Source organism: Calliopsis andreniformis, chromosome 1, assembly GCF_051401765.1.
Source record: "Calliopsis andreniformis isolate RMS-2024a chromosome 1, iyCalAndr_principal, whole genome shotgun sequence".
Lineage (NCBI taxonomy): Eukaryota > Metazoa > Arthropoda > Insecta > Hymenoptera > Andrenidae > Calliopsis > Calliopsis andreniformis.
The window spans coordinates 10,044,828-10,071,105 of record NC_135062.1 but is presented as its reverse complement, the minus strand read 5'-3'; the positions used below and the strand labels follow the sequence as shown (position 1 = coordinate 10,071,105).

Genomic DNA, 26,278 nt, shown 5'->3' with positions numbered 1-26,278 from the left:
ACATAAATCAAGACAGCGGCAGGGCTGGATCGATTAGCCCGCGAGGGGGGATCGTCCATGTAAGGGGCGACCAGGGAATCGGCCCGCCAGTAGTCCTCTGACCCGATTTTCCTTCCGAATGAAACTAATGGCCATTCGTAATTGGAATTAGCCGCGGCTTGCCCCGCCACGCAGCTACTGGGGTGCGCACGAGCTGGACGAAATTAAAATCGCTATTGTTGGGCCCCGAGCGTGGCTCCAAGATCACGGTCGGCCACTGGATGGATCCCTTTGACAGCCTCACGGCTATTAAACAGGATTTAACTGTCAAATTCTCGGGCTGGATTGATGGACTACTTTGCGTCGAACACTGGTTAGGATGGGAGCTGGGGCGGGGGAGGTGAGGTGGTTGGGATCTGGAGGAAGTGAGGGATGCAGGAGAGGAAATAGAGAGGAAAATTTGTTGATACAGTATTCTGTGTTTATTTCGTGGAGGTAGGTTTTGAATTTGCTCTGTCACATCTGAGGGGAGAGAAAGGACATAAGTGAAAAAATAGCTCCTTTTTGGGATGGGATTTTTAATCAAGCAATTATAATTCTTTAGTTTGAATATCTATTTGAACATTTGTATACCTGAATGCTTGAATATTTTAGTATTTAAATATTTGAAATATTGAAATACTTCAATTTTGAATATTAAAAAATTTGAGTATTTCAATATTCAACAATATGAAACCTCAAAACTCGAACTCAAAAAATACAAAATTAGTATATTATAAGATCCTCAAAAATCGTTGAATTCTCTGTTTACCAGAACCTCGAAAATAAGCCAGAGCACACAACCTTCGCTCGACGTTCCCCTCTCTTCCCCTTTAGAAACAGCGAATACATACTATACCCTTTCATCCCGCATCGGGACGTCGATATGATCGATAATGCCTCGGCGGTTTCATTAAACCGTCTCGCAGTTCGATTTCGTGGTAAACATTAATCACGTCTCTCTCGCGGGCTCGCTGTAGTGGGAAGGTAAACAGAACGATAGAGGATCGTTGCCCTCTGGGATCGATTCGCCTCTTTTTTCCATCGCCTTTCGTCGCCTCTCGGAGGAGCCTGTGCCCGTCTCGGGGGCCTAGGGAAACTAGATCCCCGCAGCTGTCGCGGGGAAACCGGAAGCACCGACGGCCATCGTGTTTGTACAGTTACTATGGTTACCATGGGAGATCCTTTCTGCGTTTAGGATGCCACGGGGTTGGCGATGGCCGCGCGTCCTTCGCAATGCCTCGCCGCGGGGGCTTTCCCCCGTGGCTAATGCGTCACATTGTAGAAAATCTCGGACCCGATTCTTCCGTCGCGCAGTCGGTTTTAGATTTCTGGAATTTATGGGCCAGGCCACTGTCCCCCCTTCTTCGAAGCTACCCCTCTTTGCAGAGGCCACGCAGGCCTATTCTGCGCGACCTCGCACCCCGCCTCGACTGACTCGTTTAATCGGCCCGCGCGCAATTCGGGGCATGTGTTATTGATGACTCGTGGACGTGGCGGCAAGAATTATGGCGAATAATAAATTCTGGAGGTGATATTACATGGGGAGGGCTGCTTGGCAGTTTCTTGGGATTAATAGGGACTCGTGTGCATCGGGGATTAGGTCTTGAGCGTATTTGAATAAGTAATTGAAGTTATACGGTTTAACAAATTTAGAGGTCTGAATATTTGGAAGAAGTTTGCGGGATAAGTCATGCAGCTGTATTACTTGAATTTTCTTGTACACTGTTTGTTGTATGAAGAAATGTATGCTTCTCTTGATATCAAACAACTTTCGTTTGAAATATTTTGTCGTATGACACATTATATATATAAAAATTGAATATTTGAGTATTTGAAATCTTGAAAACACCCAATTTCTCTAAGTCATCTACGAATCTATTTTAAATATTCATCTTCGAAAGATTAAAAGTAGTACATACAATATTTTCTCATTACAAACTTATTATTGTACTTACTCATTGACTGTATTTCTACGAATTTATCAATGAACCATGACCTATCTCAAACACCTCAGTGTGTCACGCCGTATATTCTATTCCAAACGAAATACACAATAACTACATCTGTCCTAAACGTCCAAATTCATAAAGGATCCTCTCTGAAACACCCAGTCGCGAATTCTCCGAGCCAATTAATGGAGCAGCTCGTCTAAAGTGTCCAAAAGCAAGAAGGGGAAGGGGTGCATTAGTCCGCCATCTTTCCTAGAAATGACTGGCACATCTGGTCGCAGGGACCCTCGTTAATCCAGCAGTAAGTCCTCGATGATTTATCAACGATCACCCGAACGATATTAATTCCTGAACGATCGCAGGCGAAGGAACTCGAGCCTATACGAAGCTAGGATCCTACGATTCTTCTGTACTCGGGTCAACGAGACAACTTAGGAAAGAAAAAGAAAATTCTCACGTGTCTGCCAAATGACATGCAAGTGATATATTCAAGCGACACAGTTGCGTAAATTGTTAAATAGTGACAATAGAGATATTGCAATCTGGGAAAATACTGAAATAAACAGTCAAATTTTTATGAGCCATCCTAGTCTACGTTTGTCTTTTTGCTTCTACTGTGTGCTTTCGTTATAACTTCTTTAAATTCTGATTATAAATGGAAAAGTATTAGAACGTCGCCTTTTAAAAGACGTATTAATTCTAAGTACATTATAAAAAGTCAAAAGTGTAATAAAATTATTTGTTAGAATCATATACAAAATACACTCATCTCATGTACCAAGTGTATAAAAAACAAATAAGAAGTAATATATAGGTAGGATGCTCAGAATGCATTTTTACATAAAATTTCTCCTCAGAACTACAAAAATTAGCAATAAAAATTCTAGCATGGCTCAAAATGACCCTGCATTCTTTTCCCGCGGTCGTCGAAAGCCATTCGCCTTCCAAGGGTGAAATATTAATTTCCTGATACTCATGCAAGGACCTGGAAACTGTGAATCGGTCCTGCTCTGCCGTGTCAGGTCCTTGCATTTGTTTACATCTGCCGACTCGTCTCGTTGGCCCTAACTATAGACCTGAGAAATGTGGAATCGATTCGTTCACCGTTTTCTGGGACACGGTGTATAACGTGGGTCCCTGGCCGACAACTGTTCCGACAGCCTCAGACAGATGTTCTCCGTTCGCTCGAACTCGGAGGCTGCTGGGCCTCGAAACGAGGACCACGTGTGGAGGAAATCCATTTCCTTTTACGGCGGCCGTGGAAAACTATGTAGGACTCGACGGAGGAAGCGCAGATGCGACCGGATGTTTATTTCAATTACCAGAATTTCTCGGCGACGATGGGCCGTCGCGACGTAAACGATTTCGTGGAGGCTCGGCTGAGCCTTGAACTTCGTGCTTGGATTAAAGAGGGTAGGACGAAGAAACTGGAATGCGTCTGGATTTCGAATTTTTAATGGGGATAGGAACTTGTGTTTGGTCTTTTGGATTAGTTCTTAGGATTAGGTCTGTTTTCTTCTTTGTTCTTTTCTTCTATTTTCTAGATGTCCATTAAGGCCTCGACTCGAGTTTTTTGAAAATGTGACACGAGTTGTTTTGCATTACAATCAGAGATATAACAATTGTCACCTTCGAGTGGCTCGTGATAGATCAATTTGTTGGTCAAGTATAAGTTTCGTGAAATTAAATACCATGGTAGAATATTCTTCTTCTATTCACCATTGGAAGCCATAAACAATAACCAAAAATTCTGCTACTATATCTCCTGCCCTGCTATAACACAGTATGAAAAACCCACCTATTTCAAGATGGCCATAAAGAAAAAACGGAAAGCATAAAAAAGGGATCGTAACATTCCAACATTGTAGAGGTTAAATTGGAGTAGATGAAATTTCCTTCCCAAATACAAAGCACAATTCGGGAGAAAGGCCATAAAAGAATCTGATTGATGAACTGAATCGAAAGTCGATCGAAGAGAGCAATCAAGGAAAGAGAATAAATAATCGGGATAGGTATGGAGCAGCGTTCAATTTAGCACGGGTGTCAGGAGCAAACCGATCCTCTCCCAGCGAGAGCAGCTGTCTACAATTATTATATTTCTGACCTGGCTCTCTCTTTCTCTCTCTCTTTCTCTCTCTCTGGTTAGCCCCTCTCTCGTCGACGTACCGATTACCCGAGATATACCTGGCCTTTTGTTGTTCCCGCGAGAGCATTTTGGCCCAGAATCGATGACGCGCATCGAGTTTGTCCGCTTTGTCATGTTAAACGGATTAGATGCATCCTGCGTTGCCTTGGATCGCTAAATCGACCCTCGCTGTGTCGCGAACATGCATCATTTATTTCCTTTATTTCTTTTTTTTTCTCATAATTTTAATATTTTTTCGGAGCGAAAGTCTGCTCAAGTTAAAATGAAAGAAAATTAATTATTTATTAGTGTTATTGTTAGTACTAGGGTCTCGAAATGGATCACTAATTTTTTTTTTATTTTATCTTTTTCTCTAGCTTTAGTTTTTGTGGAAGTGAATGTCTGCTGAAGTTAAAATGGGAGAAAGTTAATTATTTATTAGTGTTATTGTTAGTATTAGGGTCTCAAGTTTTTTGAATGTTTCTATGAGACGCTTCAGGCTTTGGCACTATGTAATTTATACTCGTTATAATTTCAGGTTTTATGGAGTGTAGATAAAATAATTTTGTTTCTTGTTTATTAATTTAACTATCATCGAATTCTGTTTGTCTTGCCAAAGTCGACTGAAAAGGGGACACGTTTTGAGAATATTCTAGAGATATCGTCGACCTCAGAGAGGGGACATAAAATACTTATCTCTGACAATGAGACTCAATTATCTTCTATTTGAACTACTCATATTCTTCTTCTCAAAAGCGAGAGTACAATAAACCAAAGATGAGACAATAACTCTCCCAAATTCTATGCGCATCTACAAGCTCGATGTGTCATTAATTTCACAATAGTGTTAAATTAAATTGAAGACTCAAGCACAAGCCTGACTCATAGGTAATCCCTTTAGCTTCAGGTTACTCATGATTAAACCGTGAATATTACAGTTATGGGCAATTTTAATATACAAGAAAGTACAAAATTCATACAGCAGAACCTCAATTAACCAAACCACGAATATTCAAAATTTGTGTCATTCAGGGTTGCAAATATTTAGTGAAATAATAGTAGTCTGCTGAAGAAAATAAAGCCAGCTATCAAAAGAGTTCTTCAGGTTTGAATCTCCTAAAACTTCGAATATTCGAGGTTCTACAGTACATACAATACAATATACATTTACAATGTCTAAAAGATAAGCTCAATTTTCAATCAAGCACCATGCTTCTATCTCTATAAGAAAACATGAATTTTTACGAACAATTATCCTACCCAAAATGGTTACTCCAAAAAAGTCCCCAAAATCTCAAAGAAACTTCCATCATTCACCCTAATTTCCCTCCCTCAGCTCCTCAAATCCCCAAATTCATTTCTCCCAAAAATCCTCGTCCTTTAATCAAGTTCGCCAATGAAAATAAGAAAAAAAGAGGGAGAGAAATAAGGGAGCAGCCTTTTTCCGCCGTCAGTGATTTTCCCTGGGGTGCATCTGTGACAAGTCGCCGCGACAAGAGAGGGAAAGAGAGAACGCGAGAAAAAGAGCGCAGAGAGGAGAGAGTGTTCGACGAGAACGAAGCGTTTCGGTGGCTGAACTATAGACCGTTACGGGCTTTAGGCGTCGCAGACAATGCCGGATATTTTTATAGCGATTCGCGACGGCAGCTACATCAACACGACCGGTTTTCCACTCCGCGTTTGAACATCTGCCGCCTCGGTTCACGCGCCTCCCTGCGCCTGTGTGCGAGCGCGGGCCCGTGGCACAGGCGCATGCGTGCCAGCGAGCGTGAATGCACGCGGCGCAGGCGCAGCCGCGTCACACGCGTCTCCTCGTCGGTCGCGCGGCCGAGAGAGAGAACGCTGGCGAATAGAATGAAATCGGGGAAATGCTATTGTCCACGAATCGCGGCGTGGATCCAGCCGAACGGCTGCTACGCCCTGAAGACTTCGACGAGCCTGTTATACAGGGTGTCGCGAGAATTTTCGTGCAAGAGTTTTGATACGAGAACTATCATACGAGAGTTTTGCTAGGAGAAGTTGCGCTCTGGCGCAGATTTGATATTAGAATGAAGCCTGGGGTCACTGGCAACCTCGTAGAATTTTAAGCTTTTTTCTTGTGATATCTCTATTATCAGTTACATTTTTTCTTTGGATATTAGAAAATATACAGTTGTATGAGTCAAACGAAAAATCGTTTTCCATTGCGCTTTCTGTTAGGGCTACCTGGTTTTTAGATTTGAAACTTGAAGATCTATTTAGCTTGCACTTTGAAGTAATTTAAAAATCTTGTTTGGTTTTCTTCTCTATGTACAAGAATCAGGAAACTATCTTTTCTTAAGATGCCTAAAGAGGGGGGAAGAAGCATTTTTTGAAAATAATAAATATAGATTTAATTATTAAGATTTTTGTGTCGTTCTAGGGTTAGAACAGGCTAATAGTCGATTTCTTTACGTTCAGTGCATCTTATAATTTACGAGGAACCTTCCCCAACCCAGAAATTCAAAAAATTATGAAACTTTAGGGATATCTATGTAGAACATGTGTAGGTATGTGATACGCAATTTTTTTGCAAGATAAAAAATGAAGAAAATAAATAAGAGATAGCAAAAGATTTTAAAGTCTGACTGACTTGAGCAGAAGCAGGAAAGAGAGAGACTCAGGACTTAGAACCTGGTTGAAATTAGGATACGTAGAATATTTTTGTGTTCATTACACGCATATTCAGAGAAAATGCACTGTATTCTTACTTGGTGCAGTTCTGCAGTTTCTGTGCTTCGTATATTCGTAAATATTTATATGGGATTGTAGTATCTGTCAGATTAGAGACCTTGTTATCGTCGAAGAGACCCAGGGATCTTGAAATCACTGTGCAAATATGGGAAATAGTGAACCCTTAGGCCTTAACATTTCCTTAGAAAGCTCCTTCATAATTAAAATACAGCGTACTTTATTAAGAAATATTTAATGCTCCAAAATGTATACATTTTATGGGATGACGTAATATTTTTGTACCTGAAAGCCAGATTAAATCAGGTCCATTTTTCCAAATTAAGTTCTATACAGCAATTTACTGCATTCTCTTCATTTTATCCGATCAATAGGAATTTAAGATTTAAGTTACGTTATAAATAAAGGAGACTTAATAGTATAAATTACACCGAATAGATACTATGTTAAGAAATAGGTAATCGCATTTATTTTTCTGCTGTCCCAAAAATAACTAAAGAGGACTTAAGTCAGATTGACACTGAAGTACAGATGTGTGGTTACAAGGCAAAACTGTGTCCCATTTTCAAAAAATTCAAGTAGCAATCTTAATTAAGACCTAGAATCCAGAACACAGAATTTACATTTTCAGAAACAAAAAAAGGCATTCTTTCCAGAAAGAAAAGACAGATTTTCTCACTTAAAAATGAGGATTCAATAAGACAAGAGTCCATAAGACAGTATTACAATTAACAACCACAAACGCCAATATCTCAGAAATAAAAACACGAGACTCATGACTTAGAACTTAGGCCATTTTCCCTTGCAACCACAGACACAATTCCCTTAACATTCCTCGTGCCACCAGCGATCGAGATCGTTCGCGAAGAAAGGGGGATGGAAAAGAGCGATTTGCATAGCGAAAACAGCAGCAAGATGGCGACGATAGTCACGGTCAGGGACATGTCCGAGAGTGTCCCGGTGTCAGGCGTCGTTTTCGCGAGCGACGTGCACGGTCGTCGTCGTTTGTCGTTCGGTTAGTACGAGGCTGAAACGAAACAGCCAATCAATCAATTCTCCGCCGGTACAATTCACCCAATGAGATCTGAGTGAATTGCATTAACCTACAGACATACATTACGCGTCTGTGCGCGAGCACAGAGCGCGCCCGAAGGATTGATGATGATGATGATGATGATGGTAATGGTAGTAATGATGATGATGACGCCGTAACGACGGTCAACCAGGTTCCACAGTCTCACGTTCATTTTTGCATTTTCCATGCGGCTGCTCCGCGCGCTCGCGATAAATTTCACGCCTCGGGGAAACGTTTACCCTTCCGAGGAAATCATCGCCGAAGAGCGCCTTGTTCCCTGTGACAAAGTGATCGGGTGGCGTTGATAGCTTTCATCGTTGCTTCTGATGCATTTTTTCGTGGAAATTTCGCAACTCGAGCTGAACAATTGAATTTTCTTGGGGATTTCGCGCTGAGCCACGTCTTGTAGCTACTTCGTAGAGGCTTCGAAGGGACAAGTCTCTTTCAGGTCTGTTATGAGAAGATGGTGAAAAGTGATATTAAGCTTTTTATGAGTATGTAGTAAGAGATGAGCTCTTTCATGTGAGTCTACATAGGTGAGATCTATTAAGGTGGGTCTACAGCTTAATACTCTACGTGTTATATAATTTTCTGGAAAATAGAAGCGCGAGATGTTATTCAAAGGACTTTTTTTCTGTTTTCTTAAAAGTTATGTAGCATGTGTAGGCCCACCTTTAGTTTGCAAAAATAGCTGTAGATATTTCACATAGTTCAAGAAAAAAATAAGGTAGCATTTCATGGCATATGGGTTTACTTATCTCTGAAATTGCTGTACTGTAGAATTAGAAAATTATGACGTATCAGATTTTGCCATCTCATTACAGAATTAATTAAATTCATACATATTTTTGTATAATTATTTAAGCTAAATATCACTTTACTTACACTTGCTACACTTGCTACATATTACATTTCAGTGTAAAATACACTGTTTATTACCATATAAATTCGTTGCTATCAGACGTCATCTCGTTAAAAGCTCGCTGCTATATTTGTATCTCAAAACTAGACTGACTCCTCATAGTAGTGCTCACGATTCATTCATGAGTTTTTAACGAAATAGATACATCTAGATTTCTGACTATTTATACTGATTGTGAGTAAAAATTACAATAATTCTCCCTTTCTAAGATCTTTGCAAAGTGGACTGTCATGAACAGAAGCTGACTCCCAAGAGGTGTGGGTGTAGGTACTTATCTCACTATAAACTCATCAGTGAATCGTAAATATATCAAAGAAATATCGTATGCTAGTGCACTCTCGAGTGCCTATAAATTATTCTTATCAAAGGGTTCAAACATTTCTACTCTCCTTTATGCATAATTTGATAGGAAATGTGTAACATGTAATTTATGGACAGCTCGGACCCTTCGAGTCGCTCTATTTTAGTCTCGATTACAATTTCAAATAGCCCACGTTTTCCTACCGTACGTCACTCACCGATCAAAAGCGTAAAACTGTGACTCAGAGATCTCGCAACCGATGCGCTCGATGCGCAATTAAATCACCGAAGCTGGGGGAACCCTAATCGTAATTGTCTAATAGCACAGTCAATGTTTTATTCATTTACGTGTCGCTTTTTTCCACGATACACGGTTTATTTCATTAAATTTGCTGAGATCTTTAATGAGATAGACACTATAGAAACCTGAGGGACTGGTTTAACCCTGAACTCGTATGATATGTTTATGAGACAGAATATGGTGAGATTACTATGATTCTGGTACAAAAAGTAAATAATAAGTAACAAAAGAAGTAGCATGGGATCTTCGTAGCATAATTTTAACGAGAATTCAAAACCCAATCATTTAGTTTTTAAAATCAAAAACCTCATTTAAGACCCAAATTCGTAATTTATGACTAAATAATATATATTAATATCTATTTTAATTATACCATACACAACACTACTATAATTCATTTCCTTTCCTCATAAGCTTTGTTCTTCATCTTACCGAAGAAATCTCTTTCTTTATCCTTTAAATATATTTGTACACTAATGGGTCTTTTACTCGTGCAACTAATACATAGATAAATACCAACTACAAATTAATTAACATTAAAGAAAATGGGATAGTTGTTTCCTCCCAATTCGAGACTCTTTCGAAATCGCTCCAAATTCCACAATCAATTCTCTTCCTACGAGCAGCTTGAATTGAAGGTGAAAACGTTCGTTAAAATGATGGTCTCTTAGAAAATTACCAGCACTTCCGTCTCGCCGCGTCGAATTACCCAATGACGAATCACGTCCAGCATCACGATCGAAGAATGCAACGACGGCGCATTATGCATCGGCACGTCTCTGTCATATGCATACGACTCTGCATACACTGTGTGGATCACGTGGAATTCGAATCCCAGGGAACCTCACGGCCCATTCCGTCCCCAAACTGACCTCGGCCCCGCACAACTTGACACCCATCAGGAGCAGGCACTGGGAGAGCCCATGAGAAACGCGTTTTTCTTTTTCCTTACGTAAGGCTACACTGACAACTAGACACTGCCATTTTTACGCATTTCTTAGAGAAAGAAATCCATTCTGTCTCTGCTTTTAGTTTCTACGAAATTTCTTGAAGTTGGGAATTTTTAAGAAAATATTTCATGTAGCCAGAAAAGTTGGGAATTTCTAAAGAAATTTTTTTAATTTATTCGGAAATGTTAGGCTACATTGATAACTTGGCTCTGCCATTTTTACGCATTTCTTAGAGAAAGAAATTCGTTCTGCCTCTGCTTTTAGTTTCTACGAAATTTCTTGAAGTTGAGAACTTTTAAGAAAATTTTTCATGTAGCCAGAAAAGTTGGGAATTTCTAAAGAAATTTTTTTAATCGATTGGGAAATGTTAGGCTACATTAATAACTAGGCTCTGCCATTTTTACGTATTTCTTAGAGAAAGAAATTAATTCTGTCTCTTCTTCTAGTTTCTACGAAATTTCTTAAAGTTGGGAATTTTTAAGAAAATTGTGGTACCAAGTTGGGAATTTCTAAAGAAATTTTTCAAATTGATGAGGACATATTGAAACATAAGCCAAGAGTCTATTGCATCGAGAGAACACTTTACACTAAACAGCAATAAAAAAAGAAATAAGTTACAAACTAAAATTTCTAACTTACACACATACAGGATGAATCACGTAACTGTATCACCTAAACTTTCTTGCATATTATTTATTACATCAACAAATATTTCAAACGAAAGTTTAGTATCGAGAGCATGCACTTCTTTAGCATGCTCCTCTCGATACCCAATAACTTTCGTTATAAATAATTTACAGGAAACTTCAGGTGATGCAGTAATCTAGCTCACCCTGTATAAGTAATTGTACAAGCATTAGCGCAATATGGGTGCTGTCTCACAACGAAATGATTAAAATTTTGTAATAAATTATATGTGCAAGGTATTTTAATAGTCAGGCACTTAAGATGATAGCTGCGTGTATGTGTATATTATTCAGTCTTTCGTATCATCTGCAAAATTTATTGGAATGTTTGATTGAAAGGTGCGCGATATGCGTCTCCCTGATTGGTTAGTGAGCTTTCACGCCCTGGAGAACGATAAACGGGGGGAGAACGCGCGCGTTATCTGTCGTGCATAAATTTATCTGTAACCAGTTCCTCGCGCGCGCGCGCCCTGCATAGGTGATTTCCGATAATGGAGACGCGGATCGACGATGCCAGGTAAGAAAGGTCGTACATAAATATTTGCCGCGATAAAGCGTCGAAATTTCTATAGATACACACGACCCTGGTATCTTCGTTTGCCGAGGTTTCTCCGATCTTCTTCGAGACTCTGAAAATCGATATTCCCTCGACTGTTCATTAAAAGTCTTACGTTCTGTGAGAAAATACGTGTCTTGAAGCTCGACTTCAGTTCTGCTCTACTTTCATGAAGAAAGTGGTTGAAAATAGTTAAACCAGGTAATATTTTTCAATAAACTTCGCGTGGGAATTTTCAATTTGAAAATTTCAATTCAGAATTTTTTCATACTTGAAAATTTGTTATACTGAAATACCATTAACATTAGAACTAACAAAACCTGTCGAAATGACTGGAATGATTATTTTTTAAACAGATTTTATTCTTCACAAATTTTAATTTTTCTTTAGTTACACTGAAGAATGCAAAAGAAACATATAGATAAACGCTATTTCTTTAAATTACATGGAGTTTTAGAGATTTGTAGTTGTGGTATATTGTTAAAATAGACGCAGATTAATCATGATAGTTCTAGTGTTAAGGAAAATGAGAATTTAATTATTTTAATATTCTATTTATAATGAAAGTGTACATGTTCAGAGGAATTGAATTTTTTAGACTGAACTTAGATATAGCTACTCATCTTTTATACACCAATTGCGTATAGATTTTTCTATTTCCTCTTCTTTATTTTAAATTTCCACGTATACATACAGGGTGATCAATTTAACTGGAAACCCTCTAATGAGTGTTGGCAGCATTTACAATGCTAATATTTTGAATAAATGCTGCCAACACTCGGGGAGTTCCCAGATAAACCGATCACCCTGTATGTAAATACAGCATACTTACCTATCTATATCAAGAAAATGTATGAAAAAGCAATCTACACTCTTGCTCATAAGTGTTAGAACCCTTCTCATATTTGTATTTAAGTCTGAAGTAAAAGAAAGTCTTTCAGAAAGGAGTAAGAATCTTTCTGTACCAAAAAATACAAAAATTATCATATTTTTTCTCATCGAAAAATCCGCCATACTTCCTCATGTCAAAATGTTTACATAAACAGTAACCAACTCAGAAACCAAAGCCAAAGCATGATATGTCTATATAATTATGCAAATGAAAACAACAAATTCTCACTCGTCGAACTTCTCAGACTCGTCAGAAACCAACAGGAACATATTTTCTAATAATTCTTATTTCAAAACACCTGATATCCTCATTTTTATATCGTAAAACTACCACTGAACATACAAAATTACATGTACCATGTAATTACACAGTTAAAGGTCCACGTACAAAAGAAATGTCAGAATTTGATTAAAGACCAGGGGTCCCAACACTCGCGAACGTGAGCGTATATCGTCGCCAGCGCCACAGCGTGTCGGCGCTGACGAAAACATCGGTGGCGGAATGGAAGAAAGCGATATCGAAGGGTAGAATTTACGGAACTTCCTTCAGAATTGTTCGACCGAGGACAGGCTCGACTTCGCGGTCGGTCTCGCCTCTCTCGTCCCATTGTTCGACCAGGGCCCCGGTGGATTTAATTAAAATCGCCAGGATTCCCGTGAATGATGCGCGCCGCCTCAAGAATTTCTTCATAACCCCATGCAAATGTCGCGGCGAGCCGTGGTACGGATTCCGAGCCGTGTCCGCCGCGTGTAATTGGGCCCCAGCTCGGGGCCGCCTCGTCTCGCGTGTCGATCGTTTTGTATGCACAGCGCATACTTCCTTCGGAGGGTTCGTTTGTTAGTTTTGCACCCCTTCGCCACCTTCATTGATCCCCTGCTCGCGAGGGTAGTCGTTCGAGCAGGTTCATCGACGTGTTTGGGCATCGAAGTCATTTTTACAGCTAATTTGAATATTCTGTCGCGTGCATGCGCTGCTAATTGTGAACGTGGCCTGAGAAGGGGAGGCCGCGATGCGGACGAGCGGTTTTTGAATGAGGCGTGAGTATGGAGACTGATAAGCATAAATAAATTGTAGAATTTTAGGGATCTTTCTCTAAAAATATTTATTCTAATGAAATTAAGAAAAAATAGTACGACGCTATGTACAATTGAATTTTGGAGAGTTGTAAACTTGAGAACACTATTTGTTCCAAGAAGACAGTTGAGAATCACTGTACATACAATGTTTTGCGATAGTCCCAGCTTACAGGTCCTGTTCGAGCTTTTAAAATACTTAAAACATGTCTAGATAGCTCGCCGAGAGATAACTTTGATCGGTGCGCATCGCGCTTTGAAATTCTTTTTTCTTCGAGCTCGATGTACAACGATTCCAAGGGATTTCTGAGGATAAAAGCATCGTTCGATTCGCTTTGGTTCTCTCTGATCCTCGAGAACGTCTGCAATAAGTCCTGCCGCAGTTTCGAACTACCTTAGTTTTCGTTTCTCCTCGATCATGCTTCCCTGCACTTTGAAATTAGTTCGATATTTTTGCTCCCACTTGGGAACTACTTTACTAATTTCTTTTCGATTTGAAATCAGTGGAATATTATGGGGAAATAAGAATTTCAGGGGCTCTAGGATTTAGAGTAGTTTCATCGAATTTTTAAATATTAATTTTAATACTTGAAAATACATATTTCATTCAAATTAGTGCTTATAGTTTCACTGTAAAACTACTAATAATCACTGTACAGTATTCCACAAAAATTCCGCTAAATGTCCTCACAGCAGTCACCATGTCACTGAGCCTTATCAGCTCCACATGGAAGTCGTCGGTGTTTTTCCACGAACTATCTGTATCGCAAATAATCAGACGATTTTCCATACTATAGGTATAAAAAGTCACCCCTTCGATAAGAATATTTTTAAAACTCCTTGTATCTTTTTTAACTTAATTATATTTTTTATGTCTTCTAACAACTTTTTCAAGTTTGAGAAAAATATAAAGCAATTGTTATTCATATTTCTGAGAATTCTGACACTTTGATATTATTCTAGAACCTCATTAGTAATATTCATAATGACATACATACTGTTGGTTATTATTATTTCACATAAGATTTTCAGAAAGAAAACAACAGAATTAATCCACTACACTCCTATGTCAAATCACACTCAACATTTTTAAATTCACTTCAAAGAATAGAGAATTATTGCAAAGAAAATTGAAACAAAAAATAGGAAATCCAAGGGGTAAAATAGTAGTAACATTTCGGAATGAAAATAAAAAACAATTGAGAACGTAAACGATTCAAAGAATACAGAGATTTTGAAAAGAAAATTAGGAGCGCAGTGTTAAAACAATAGAAAGATTTCTGAAAGAAAATTGAGAACTCAGAGTCAAAACACCATCCATAAACTCTTCATAAAGAAACGTGAAAAAAAGAAAAAGAAAAAAGAATCAAGCGCAGAGGGTTACACTTGCTCTCGAGCCAAGAGTGGCGCACACCTCAGGCAAAAATTAAGAAGGACCCATTTGCTGGTGGAAATTACTCGCGGCGTAATCGCGCGACGAATTAGGAGACGAATCGACCAAACGAGATCGTCCACCGGTTCTCTCTCCTCTGCAGTGCCTACGTATTTTATTTCGATGCTCGTTAAACGTTACGCGTGTGCGTGACATGTGCTCCCCGTAACCGTTTATCAGATGTATAACGCACGTACGCGCGCTCGCGCACACTCTCCCGTATAAAATTGCGTAGCGAGGCCAGTAATTACTTTGTCAGTTAAATTTATCTTGCCTTCCCGACGATGATCATCTTTTCTTGCCTCGACTCTCTCCCCCTCCCTCCCTCCACCACCTCCTCATCCTCCCCCTCTACTCACCGATGATGCGAAATTACGGCCCCGCGCTCATTAATACATTAATTACCACTTTATACTTTCAATGCGTATTAACGTATCAATTAGCATAATTACGCGGCCGGTGCGTCGCCTCGGCTCCCCGCGAGTCCTGGCCGAAAGGAGAGTGGGATAATTAGAGGTCGGGACAATGCACTTAAAGCGTTTCATTTACTATTAAGTAAATAATTGAAATAATTGTTGAAACCATGGCGAGATCGTTACTGACGCCTCAAATGAGCTTCGTGGGTTTTATGGGCTTTTTGATGCAGGGATAAAGGATATGTTTGTTGGGTGTACTCGCGGTTGGCGAAGGTACCTCGTCGAGTGTAGGAATATGTGTTTAGTTTTAATTGTTCGTTTGGTTGCGGAAATTGTGTTTGTGTATGTGTTGCTATGTTATTGGTGAATCTAGATACTCTTTTATTCTTTCATTTTTTAAAAATTTGAAGATTTTCACTGAAGGATATGTAAATTGAAGATTTGAACACTCGAAGATTCAGTAGTGTGAAAATTTGTATCTAGAGGTTGGATACTTTGACAATTTGAATACCTAAAGGTTGAGTAATTTGAAAATTTAAATATATGAAGTTTGGATCACTTGAAAATTCAGATACATTTAGGATAGATAATTTAAAAATTTTTAAATTTAAATAGTTGAATGTTGAATATCTTGAATAATTTGAAAATTTAAATATTTAAAAATACAAATATTTGAAAGTTTGAAAACTTGAAAAATAAAATACCCAAAACCTTGAAAATTTGGACATTTATTACTCTAAAAAATTGAATACTTGCTACACCAACAAGTAGATCCATTCAACTAACCCTAAAAACCCAAAGCATACTTTTCTCCAAAACGACCTTCACCCAAAAAACCATGCACCTTCTTTTGCTCCAAAGTGTCAGTACACTCCACACTGTGCACTCGACAACGAACGGGTCTCGGTCGATGGGCAGGTGAATCCTTATCAGCCCTTGGGGGCGATAAATTAAAGAACGAAGACGGTTTCACGAGTCGATGGCGCGAACTCGACGAACACTCGACACGGCCCACGAAAAGCAAAACCAGATCCTCTTAAGGATCGGGTCGCCGCTCCTTCGAGCTGTTAAGGATCAAAGGCGGCCACTCGGCCCGTCACTCAAACTGATAAGGAAAGCGACGACGCGTTCACAGCTCGCGATACAGTTTGCAAGGGACAAGGGCAGGGTGAAACACACGTTGCCTCTTCGATTTTCTTTCTTAAGATACAACATCTTGTGCTCGATTATAAAACGGAAGTGCCACCATTTAAGGTAGCCATTGACGCCTGCATCGGGATCTATGTTATCGAGACGGGAGATCGAGCAGGTTCCCTTCAACCTTTCAGTCGATCGGAGACGAGGCGTAGAATTCATTTGAGAGTTCCATGAGACACTTGAAAATTATTAGTTTCATCGAAAGTTTATTCAAGTTAGTTTTATCTTATAGAAGTCACTCTCTTCCTATTCTGGGAATTTTTATAACTTTAAATGGCTGTGATATTTTATTACAGGATATAATATACTTCATGTTTTTATTGGGTATGAAAACAGGGGAAAATTTAAGAAAAGATAGAGATGTTAAATAAATTTTAACTGTTTTCTATTTCTCTATACACTATCATGCATACACTTTTTACACTACTATATTTTTTACAATACTATCATCCATACACTTTTTTATTTATACTAAGTAATATTAAATGTTATTTTCATCAGTATTTGTAGATCTTATACAGTAATCGCTAAAATTCTACTAGAAAATTTTAGTTAAAGTGCACTGCACGCATTTCCTATAATATGAAGGTGTCCAAATACTTATGCACTATGGAGTAGTACATGGATTTAGTATCAGGCAAAAAATAAATAGGATCACCATTGGTCTTAATATCATATGTAGATGTACACATATTAGAAGATCCAAATACTTATACACTATGACTTAGTACATGGATTAAGTATCAAACAAAAATAAATAGGATCACCATATGTAGATACACACATACTAGAAGATACAAAATCTGAGACTACATATAGATATATTAAAAGATTCAAAACATTAGAAAAAGTAAGACTCCAAAGTCCTCCGAACGTCTCAAAAAATACTCCAACAAGAATGATCCTAACTGTCATCCACAGTCCTCCACTGACACTTGTAGCAGCACTTACAAAATCTCCATTCTTTCCTTCCACCCCAATCAAACCGAATCAAAACCCCCGACTTCACAATCCCAACAAATTTTCCCCTCCCCTCGCCACCCTTTCCCCCTGCAGCACCCGCAACGAAACACCCTGTATAATCGGAGAACGGAAGTGTGGCGGTACCGACATACATTCCATGCGTCTCTCGATCGTTCTCTGTCGCTCTCCAGCCCTCGAACAATTTATGCCGATGTGCCTCCCTCCCTCTCCTCTCTCGGTGTTCGCGATATCGAGGAGAGACGAGAACGCGACGAGAGACGAAGCCAGCGGAAAGAAGAAGTACACGAACGTGCTAGAGGGTGCGTGGAAGTGGGGGAGGAGAAAAGGGACGAGCGTATGTAACGCAACGATATAAATTGATTAGGTTGGACCGAGGATGGCCGGTAGTTTGGTTCGAGCCAGCTCGGCTCGGCGATCGTGGATAGAAAAATCCTGGGAACGAGACCCTCGCACAAGAGGCCCGAGAGCGAGCCAATGAAAATAAAAAGGATGTCAGATTGCCGCGGCGTCGGAAGTTACGGATTAAGTTAGGAAGTAGACAGTTAATGTCGCTTCGGAGAGAGACAGACGGACCGACGGACGCGCGGAGCGAATGGGACAGAGAGAGAGAGAGAGAGGACGAGAGAGCAGGACAGAGAGGGAGAGAGAGAAGAAGAGAGGCAGATCGTTCAGCGTGTGTCGGATACATTGGACGAACTGTGTTCGTTCATTGGTTCGATCGCTGGCAACGCCATTGAAAAATTGCGCCTCGACGTGTCGCGAACGTTTTTGCGCTGCGTAGGCGTCACGCTGAGCAGCGCGATTCCGCCCGTGGTTCCTCGGGGATCGCGGTTTTTCAGCGATCGTTGCGAAAACGGGACGAGGAGGCGATGGTTTTGACGGGAAGCAGGGATTTTCATTTCGAAAGGCACGAATATGAGGCTTTTGCGGGGGTTTGGTGGGCTAGGATCGAGGAAAATGTGAAATCAATAGCGTTGTCTTGTGGTAGAGTTGGAAAAGGGTAGATGGATATGGCGGAAGCAGAGCAAGAGGGGAGATTCTTTTGGAAAAGGCTATTAGACGTTTGGGAGTAAGGTACATAGCCTAGTAACTGATCGTGTCTCCATACTGGACACCAACGCTAAATTTATTTAATTTTATTCCTTCATTTTAGTAGAATTATAAACAAAAGTAATATTATAAACTAGTGTACTTAGTTATGTACTGATACGTTATAGTTAGGTATGAAAATATGTAGTTTTGGAATGTTCACTTACTAAGGGATATTTGACGTCTCCAGCATTCTAGTATTAGAACATTTATCTTAGTATTCGGGAGGTTTTAAATATTCATCAGTAAAATTTTCTGTATAAAACTGAACCAAATACTAAGCAGAATTCGTATTCCCTTGGAAAGTATCGATAAACATAGAGTTAGGGAGAGAAAGGAGAGTTTTAGGGTGGAGGTTCCTTGGAGAATCGAGAATGGGCGCCCATTCGTGTCGCTCCGGAGACCTAAATTCTTCCTGAGATACCTTCACTATACAAAATCCCTACAAATGACTTAAGAAGCTCATAATCACTCAGTAAGAGACAGTACTAACTCAGTCATATAAAAAAGTAACACTATCTCGAAATTGTCCCAAAGTACCCAAAGAATACTCATTTATATCTCTCCGATGATTTAAAATCTTCATCACATAAATCTCCTACACAATCGTTCCAAATACTATTCCTTCCTCATAAAGGTTAATAAATGTTATAGTTCACTGTTATAAATATCCCAAGAAAAAACAGAGTCATCAGTGCGTATGGTGGTGGTCGTGTTAAACCATCTTTATAAACTCCTCGTGTGCCTTATATGACCATAAAACACATAAAACTACTTACACGACTATTACTTTATATTTAAATAATTCACAAGACCACCTAAATAAAACAGTAGAGATCTAATTTAGATAAAACAGAAGCTCATCTATTTCAACGCTAATTACAGCAGTAATTGTGCGCAATAAACTCGATTTATTATCACCATTATCTAGACACTCCCTCAGAAAATGTACAAAGATTCTCCATTCGTGTCGCTCCGCCAGCTCGAGGCCCCAATCGCGTCTGCAACGTGAGAAGGTCCATATGCTATCCAATCGTTTCCAAAGCCCAAGCTGAACACATCGAACATTTCCACGGACCTCAATCACCAGCGTCACGGACAATGGCCGTGTATTGACCTTTGGGGGTGGGTGAGAGGGCGATATTACGTCCTACGTCTTACGTACAGATGGAACCTTGACCGTAGAGCGAAGGCTGTTTGGGTGGACTGGTCCCGCATCACAGACACTTCCGCGTTCCGCTCTGTCGTATCGTACACGTTGATTAAAATTCATTAAGACCACTGTCGTCATCGTATTTCTTAGAAAATTCGTGTGAAAAACTGCTCGATGGACAATCTTCTTTATTCCCTCGACTTTGACACTTTGAGTGCCAAGATGGCTTCAGTAAAAGTTCTGTCATATAAACAGTAATTTGAATTTTGAAAAGGAGAACTGACTTTTACTTCAGTTTTATATTCATTCCCTTTTTCTTCTCTACAGCTTTCGATGCAAGTTTTTATTAAATATAGTGACGTAGATTTCATAGGAAGGCCAAGGATTCGGGGAATATTTACAGAGTACACTCTACGCCCATTTGCCTCAGTTTTCTTGCGCTGTCAAATGGGGGAGTCTATCAGATGTCGAAGAACAAAGAGGAGGGCTCAGAAAGTGCATCGGAAGTTGCATGCCTGACTCGAATTTCGGTCCTTCGGCATTTTTTGCGCTGATCCTCTCGGTACCGCTACTTTGACCTGAGATAGAGGTAATTTACGAGGATCTCGGGATCCTTTGGAACATGAGCGTCACGGTGGAGGATGCAAGAATTCTACTCGAAACAGTGACTCACAAATTTTCTTACAAAAAATATTACATTAACGTGTGCAAATTCTGTAAATATTCTATCTTTTATAGACACTTTTCTCCATCGAATATTTAAAAATGAAATTACTACAAGGCATCGTTCTCTCTTCATGAGCAATTATTTTCGTACTAATATTATTAATAATCTGGATCATTCATGTCCACCAAAGATTTTTTCGATGTTCTAGGCCTTGACATTTTTTATTTATTTATTAATTATACTGGTAAAAAACCCATTGGTATGTTTTTTACCCTGTAAAAAGAAACTGTTTCTTTCTAATTTTCACGAAGAACTTCGAAAGTAAGAAGGCCTATTACTGTCGAATGCTCAAAATCACTAATCTCCAACAGTTACAATTCAGTATTCAATTTTCCCATAACGCAATCCTTGAATCGCTTCAATTAAAATTCATATCACTATTCAGATGTCTCTTGAAAGCACAACATAATAAAATCTCAGAGGCAGCGTCTCAGGTCAACCACCCTCGCGGTAAACGATCAAAGGCACTCGAAATGTCATAATTCGTTCTCTTCCCGCGATTCGATGCGTCCCTCGCGTGGACCCACAGATCTCAGCACCTTTGCCGCGGAGGAGAAAAAAGGCCGAGGGTGAGGTGGCATGGATGGGCGAGAGAGCAGCGTGAAACAGGGTGTGGGAGGGAACGAAACCGTGATAAAGTAGAGCCAGCAGGAACCCTCGATTGTGGAAAGGCCCTCTGCGAATGGAGGCGGCCGCTGCAAGGGTGGTGTTACGATTGTTGGCAGGGTCGGGGACAACGACTGTCTGCGTCAGAGAAATCCATTCTGTATCCGATATCCAGGTCATAAGACCAGAGCAAATCGACCGCCTGGGATCTCCTCTCGCGTGCCCTTCGAAGAGAGCTCGTGGATTCTTATTATAAGGAACATCGTTTTCTTTTCTCTTTCCTTTTATTCTTTTAGGAACTCGTGTGTGTAGAGGGCTCTGTTTTCGTGTAGATATGTTCTGTCATATATTTTTGTCATATACTATTGAGGGTAGTAGATATATTAGAAGCTTTTGGCCATATATGGGATTATCAGTTCCATCTACAGAATTTGGAGAATTGAAGATATTAGAGGTGGTTCAAATAATACTAGAAAATAATAGAAAAATTACTGTTCACCTCAGCATAGTAGTATGGGTACTATGTAAGTATTATACAGAGTGATCAGTTTAACTGGAGACCCTCCGATTTATTATAAATACTGTCAGTATTATAAGTGCTGCCAACACTCATCAAAAATTTTCCAATTAAACTGATCATCCTATATATACACTACAATGACAATTGTCTTGACTTTACTAGTTGCCTACTCCTCTAAGGTAAATGTCCCAACACCTGGACGCTTAAGATCTCAAATACCCCATTAAATGGGCAACCAAAGTGCAACCAATAACTGAACTATTTTACAATAATATTCCTTGCGTTTTACAAGTAATACAAGTTTTGTATTAAAATTGAAGCTTAAAATGAAATAAAATCAGCGTCAATGTCCAGGTATCGAGACATTTACCTTCCTACCATTCTTCATTCCACATAAAGATCCCTAAAATCCGCCATCAGCAGTCCCCCGAGTCATCAGAAGGAATCATCGAGATGAAGTCTCGAAGTTCCTCGACCCAACGCCTCGTTTCCCGCGTTAAGGGCGCGAGCAGAGAACTAGGGAAGAGCGAAAGGGATACCCTGGAATCGGAGGGACTGTAACTGACCTAGCCCGTGCCTGTATCGAGGCGACACCCGCGCTAAGTAGAGTGCAACGCGGGGGCGTCCTCGATGCCTCCCCCTCCTTGTCGGCGCTGTCTGAGCATCCCTCCGTATTAGGATATCAAATGGCCGAATCCCGAGGTCCCCTTTCCAGATGTCATGTGCCCCGAGCACGAGCCACCAAGACGGAGGCTACCCTTTCCTCCTGCTGGTAATGTATCGCTTGCCCTCGCAGCCCCTGGAGAAACCCAGGACACACGGGGGTGGGTTTCGGGATCATGAATGAAATCCCTCCTGGAGGGTCTGCTCTGGGGTGCCTGACCCTCCGTACCCATACCCCTGCCGTGCTCCTGGCCCAGGAGAGCACCCTCGCGTCGCGGAACAATAACATGACCACGTGGACTGTCCACGTGCTTCGTGACAGATGATCTGGGATAATGAAATCATATTTTTTTCCCCCTTTTTTATATGATAAGATTTTATGAACTTGAGAAAAAGATTTCGATACTTCTTTTTTTTTTTTAACAAGATGGTATTTAAGTCTGAGAAGTCTAATATCTTCTTCAAGCCTATTATTGCTTAGAAAGATGTTAAATTTAGAATATTTTTTTTATATATGAAATTCTCAGAAGTTACTTCCTTTTAAACTTTGGTACCTAAAAATTTTCAATATTAAAATACTAGAAAATTGTAATATTTCAATACTTTGCAATTCAAGTATTTGAAAATTTTAATTTTTAAATATTTAGCGCTTAACTGCTCTTATGGAGTCTTGCAACACTCCGCCTCAAGTATTAATTTACTCAAGGTATTTACTGAAGTTACGTTATTTCTTTACTTTATAACTAGTGTTATTAATTACTATTCGTAAAATCTACTGATCATATAGCTTGGAAAAATATTCTTCCTAAATGGTAATTCTTATTTTGTGACTAGTGCATTATTACATAACCCCACTAGAGTTTTACTAGTCTTCTGCCCCAGCAGAGGAGTTAATACTTAAACATTTGAATATTCGAGTATTTTAATCCATGAAACCTTAAGTACGTATTTAAATATTTGAATACCTAAAGACCTGAATACTTAACTAGGTATTTGAAAATTCGTATATTTAAAGAAAAGAACCTGAAACCCTTTTATGCCAGAAGATGCTCATTAAACCCCCCATCAATCTTCATAAAAGAGTATATCTACCCACCGAATGGTCCTATACATGATAATCAAGGGAACAATATCCCCTTCCCAACTTCGTCCAAGGTATGCACTCACTCAGTGGATCGAGTCCGCGAGTGTGCACCGGTCGAATAAAGAAATTACAGGCGGTGCGTGTACTAGGTCCGCGTATAATACCAGGCGCAGAAAAACACGTATTAAGTATTCCCCTGCTGTTTTAAAAGCACGTTATATCCATTAGTTACACCTGCTCGCGGCGTTTCCGCGACGCACAGGATTCAGAAATGGCTATCTGACCGCGAGAATGTCAAAATTTCAACCATCTCCGATTATTTAATCTTCGGTGTCATTAAGTTTCTAAATTACCGAAGATCCTCGTTTGAAATTTTACTTGCAATTAAAAATCGTTTACACAGAGTAATTCTCACACAGAAATCAATAATTTGCACCACTACTAAAAATGTTGCTTAACGCTTCATATTTGCTTTTCTCTATCGTTCATAATTATTCTCTACTACTTTCTTCATTATTTACACACATTTTATAATCACAAGTGTTACGTAAAACTGAAACATTTCTAACAAATACATAACATAAAATAATGTAAAAACTTACTAAGCAAAATTAACCTTAGTACTGTTAATTAACTTACCCAGAAGAATTTACACACAGTTAAGGTGAAAGATAATTTCTCGTGTCTAAATCTCGTTTTGGAACACTGTGGAACGTCAAGACCGAGTCCCATTGCGGAGGATACTCACTGGCGTCCAAACGTTAACCTCCCCTCTCATTGGAGCACGCAGAACGTTCTAAATTACGTAAATGACCCGTTCGAGGGATTCATCCCTGTTACGCCAGCGTTGGACAACGAGGGGGCGAGGGAGGTGGAGGAACACGGAAGAAGAGTGATGCGCGAGCTCGGCCCGCAGTCGCCGCGTCAGGGGGTTGTTTTGATACGAAAATAGCACAGAACCTACGTGTTAGCCATGAACAACCGTCGCGAAGGAGCTCGATCGAGGGTGGATTCCGCGCAAGGTCGACTGGAGGGACTGGTAAACGATAGGTGCAATCGTTAAGGTGGCCTGCGAGGAGGTGGTTGTTTAGGGGTGGAAGTTGATTGCGCAGAAATCGAGGAAGCATGGAACTGTGAAGTATGAGGGGATAATCGAGCGGAGAATTAGGGAAGATTTCTGACGTGGTGGTGGTCGACTTGGCGACTCTTTGGTTTTGGACCCTGCTGGGGGTAATGTTTATGTAAGTGGGTCTTTAGGCTGGGGTTGATTTTTGATCGCTGGGGTTGAGTGAGGAGGGGTGCAAATTGATTTTAGAGAGGCTTTTTTCAGATGGAAATTGAGGGAATGAGGGTAATAGATGTATTAGAGGCTTTTGGACATATATGGGGTTATTAGTTTGGTGTGAAGAATTTAGAATATTGAAGATATTAGAGGTGGTTCAAATAATACTAGAAAATAATGAAAAAATTACTGTACACCCCAGCATAGTAGTATGGGTACTATGTAAATACTTATACAGGGTGATCAGTTTATCTGGAACTTAATATTGTTATAATTTTAAGTGTTGCCAACATCCATTAGAGGGTTTCCAGTTAAACTGATCATCCTGTATATTTACATATAAACTACTCAGGTACTCTGCATAGTAATTTTATTATACACTCTAGAAGTCTAGAGAATTCTTAGTCCTGACATGCATCATATAATTATGCCCCTATTTTTCAAAACACTCTCAAAAATTGAGTACTCAATCCATCCCTTTAAAGAGACAAAGAATTCTGTGCTTGTAACTCAAAACAACTTAAGCCTTATGGACTTGTGCTTTCTCAATCTCTTATTTTGAAATCGAACAACTCTTTCAGTGCTCCCTTTCCAAAAGTATAAACTCTATATCCTAGATGTCAATTAACCCTTAACTCAAACTTCTTAAAAATATGACCCAAGTCATTCTGCCTTACATTAAAAAATACCCTATTCTGTCACCCACATTATCATCCATTTTCCCTCATCAGCGGCTCTATTTCTAGATTTTCCAGCGCTCCTCCCCTAAAATAAACGAAAACTAAAGGCGGAAGTAGGGGTGAAAGTCGAGTAAGAAACGAGGGTACTTAAACGGTGGACTATTTTCGGTAAACGTCGAGAGGAAACGTGGAACGATTTGTAGAAAATCCCCAGGACCAGGCCGCGTTAAACGCTCGCCCCCAGGGGGTCGCATAAATTTCCATCCGTCAGGAGGATCGTCTCCCCTTCCATCGACGGTGGAGGAGATCGAGGCACGATCGCGAGAAGTACAGCGCCGCGATATCGCGTCGTTATCGTGCCCATCGGCGAGCGTTCAGACGATTCCGCTGGGTAATTCAGCGAAAATACACGCGTTTCGTGGCAGGGGAGCGGCAGGCTGAAGAGACGCCTGTTTAAGGAGTAGATTAATAAGCAGTCGGATACGTAACGAGCCCTCGCCGACCTTACAACCTTGCTCATGGGAAAAACGACCGGCCCAGATAGCTGCCCATTGTGGGCACCCTGAGAAACTGAACGCGAACAGGCCCCGACACTTGGGCCCTAATAGAAACGCGATTAACAGGGAGGGCGGGGAAATAGCTGGTCTAGGAAAATTGTCGGAGCTGAAGGGAGCTCTGACATGCTTCGCGAGCAGTGGAATCGGTATAGGATTTTCTCGGTGTCGTCTCATTGTTCTGTACTTAGGGTGTGTGGGTGTGATTATGAACGTAATTGGAGGAAATGAATTTTGAATATTTGGTTAGGATTTGAATGTTTAAGTACTAGAAGATTTATTTGAATATTTGAATATTTAAACGTTTAAATATTTGTTGCTTGGAAATTTTG

The 26,278-nt window shown here is 40.0% G+C and overlaps 2 protein-coding genes across 7 annotated transcripts in view; one reads left to right on the top strand and one right to left on the bottom strand.

Moving 5' to 3' along the window:
* Positions 1-26,278, bottom strand: part of LOC143188561 (uncharacterized) — a 121,208-nt gene that overhangs the window by 13,760 nt on the left and 81,170 nt on the right. The window contains exon 1 of one of the 6 annotated variants that reach the window (XM_076393011.1): positions 24,070-24,176. The exons of the other annotated variants lie outside the window; for them this stretch is intronic. The gene's annotated coding sequence lies outside the window, so the exon portion shown is untranslated. Of the gene's footprint in view, positions 1-24,069; positions 24,177-26,278 lie in introns of those variants that run through there. 6 annotated transcript variants of the gene reach the window in all.
* Positions 1-26,278, top strand: part of Tet (tet methylcytosine dioxygenase-like) — a 129,419-nt gene that overhangs the window by 29,149 nt on the left and 73,992 nt on the right. The gene's annotated exons all lie outside the window — the stretch shown is intronic.